Raw genomic sequence first — 2,624 nt, forward strand, 5'->3', positions numbered from 1 at the left:
CTTAGGTTTCCTTTAATATCATTCAGTAAACATTTATACTTTCTTGTATACAGTCTTATGCATCTTTTATTAGATTTGTTCCTGGGTGTCTTTTAGTTTTTGTTACAACTGTAAGCTCTAATTGTCACAATATTGATTTTTTAAAATATCGCTCCTAAATCCTCAAATCTTGCTAGCTACTCTTTCTTGTTTTTTTTTTTTATTATTCTTATTTTAATAGTTTGTTTATTCTCTTGGGTTTTTAAAAAATTTTTGGTGTTTTTTTTTTTTTTGGTACCAGGGATTGAACCCAGGGGTGCTTAACTACTGAGCCCCATCCCCACTCCTTTTTATTTTTTATTTTGAGACAGGGTATCACTAAGTTGTTTAGGGCCTTGATATATTGTGAAGGCTGGCCTTGAACTTGTGCTCATCCTGCCTCAGCCTCCCAAGCAGCTGGATTACAGGAGTACACCACCATATCCGGCACATTCTCTTGTATTTTCTATATGTACAATTGTTTCATCTACAAATATTAATATTTGCTTCTTTTTTTTAAGAGAGAGTGTGAGAGAGAGAGGGAGAGAGAGAGAATTTTTAATATTTATTTTTTTTAGTTTTCGGCGGACACAACATCTTTGTTTGTATGTGGTGCTGAGGATTGAACCCGGGCCGCACGCATGCCAGGTGAGCACGCTACCACTTGAGCCACATCCCCAGCCCTGCTTCTTCTTTTTTGATCCTTACTTTTAAAAGTTTTATTTTCTTACTATACTGATTGAAGCCTACAGTACAAAGTTAAAACAAAGTGGTGGTTTTGCTCCTTTTCTATTATTGTGGTGAATTTATAGTTCTTCCAGTATTAAATCACTTTTATTACAACTTGCTCATAATGAGTTCATTCTAATAACTAGTGGTTTTATTTTATTTTACTTTTTGTGGTGCTGGGGATTGAACCCAGGACCTTGTGCATGTGAGGCAAGCACTCTACCAACTGAGCTACATCCCCAGTCTTAATTGTTAGTGTTTTGTTTTGGATGTTTATATGTATGTTCTTAACTGAAGTTAACCTATAATTTTCTTTTCCCATAATATTCTTGCCTGGTTTGGCATCAAGGTTATGCTAGCCTTATAAAATTAATTGGTGGGCTGGGTTGTGGCTCAGTGGTAGAGCGCTCGCCTAGTGCATTCGAGGCCCTGGGTTCCATCCTCAACACCGCATAAAAAATAAATAAAACAAAGATATTGTGAACAAGTAAAAAAAATAAAATAATAAAATTAATTGGGAGGAGGTTGAATGCAACAGATAGTATATTCCTTGAATGTTTGATAGAACTCAACTATACAACTAACCCTCTAAGGGATGAGTGGTGGGTTGTTTGTTTCTTGGTTTGTTGGTTGATAAATTTTAAACATATCTTAAATTTTGTTTAATAATCACAAATCTGTTTAGTTTTCCTATTTCTTCTTGAGTGAATTTTGTTAAGATGCAGTTTATGTTAAATCATCCATATAAGTTTTCAAATTTATTGACAAATAAATTCATAAAATTCTTTTATTTCAATATCCTATCTACTATATTAATTATTATAAAATAATTAATATGACATTACGTTAATTTTACATCTATTTTCATTCTTAGTTTTTATCTGTGCCTTTTCTCTTTCTTCTTCATCAATCTAGCAAAGAATGATCTATTTTATTCATCATTTTTAAAACAACTAGAATTTCATTGTATTTTTTGTTTGTAAATGCATCTATGAGATGGATTTGCAAAGATTAAACTGCATTTGATTTTCTACTTAAACAATAACCTTTTTATAAAGAATAAATTACAGGAGAAGAAATATAAGCTTTGAGAACAATAATAGCCTATTAACATAACAATTAACTATATGAGATCAAGCCTAATCTGGCATATCTACATGCATTTGTCAACTTTATATTCATATAGTGTTTTAGTTTGTTGATCCTCTTGGTTTGACTTAGTATTCTATTTCAATCATTTCTTTTTTAATGTTTTATTAGTGCATTATAGTTATGCATGACAGTGGGGCTCATTTTGATATAATCATACATGCATAGAATACAATTTGCTCCATTTCAGTCCCCAGTACTTCCTCTTTCCCACCCCTCCTCCACCCTGTTCCCCTTCCTCTATTCTACTGGTCTTCCTTCTATTTATTTACAGTTTTTTTTAAATTAGTGAGTTATAGTTATTCATAAAGAAGAAATTCACTGTGGTATATTCACATAGCACAATTTGGTCAATTTCACTCCCTTTTCCTCTCCTTCCTCCCTCCCCATATACCCCTTTCCCTACTCTACCAATCTCCCTTCTATTTTCATGGGATCCCCACTTTTTCCCTTATTTTTATCTAGCTTCTGCATATGATAGAAAACATTTCACCCTTGACTTTCTGAGCCTGGCTTATTTCACTTAGCATGACATTTTCCATCAGTTCCATCCATTTACCTGTAAATGCCATGATTTCATTCCATGTGCCATATCACATTTTCTTTATACATTAATCTGTACATGCACTTGGGCTGGTTGCATAACTTGAATCTTGTCAACTGTGCTGACATAAGCATTAATTTTCCTGTATCACTGTAGTATGCTGTTTTTAGTTCTTTAGGATAAA

The 2,624-nt window shown here is 33.0% G+C and overlaps 1 non-coding gene across 1 annotated transcript; it reads right to left on the reverse strand.

Moving 5' to 3' along the window:
• Positions 1-915: 915 nt before the first annotated feature.
• On the reverse strand, positions 916-989 carry Trnav-cac (transfer RNA valine (anticodon CAC)). The gene has a single exon. It is a non-coding gene; the product is annotated as a tRNA-Val (tRNA).
• Between the last annotated feature and the right edge of the window lie 1,635 nt (positions 990-2,624).

The sequence above is a fragment of the Marmota monax genome, unplaced genomic scaffold (assembly GCF_021218885.2).
Source record: "Marmota monax isolate L192 unplaced genomic scaffold, Marmota_monax_Labrador192_F-V1.1 WCK01_AAM20220418_F8-fsc00155, whole genome shotgun sequence".
Taxonomy (NCBI): domain Eukaryota; kingdom Metazoa; phylum Chordata; class Mammalia; order Rodentia; family Sciuridae; genus Marmota; species Marmota monax.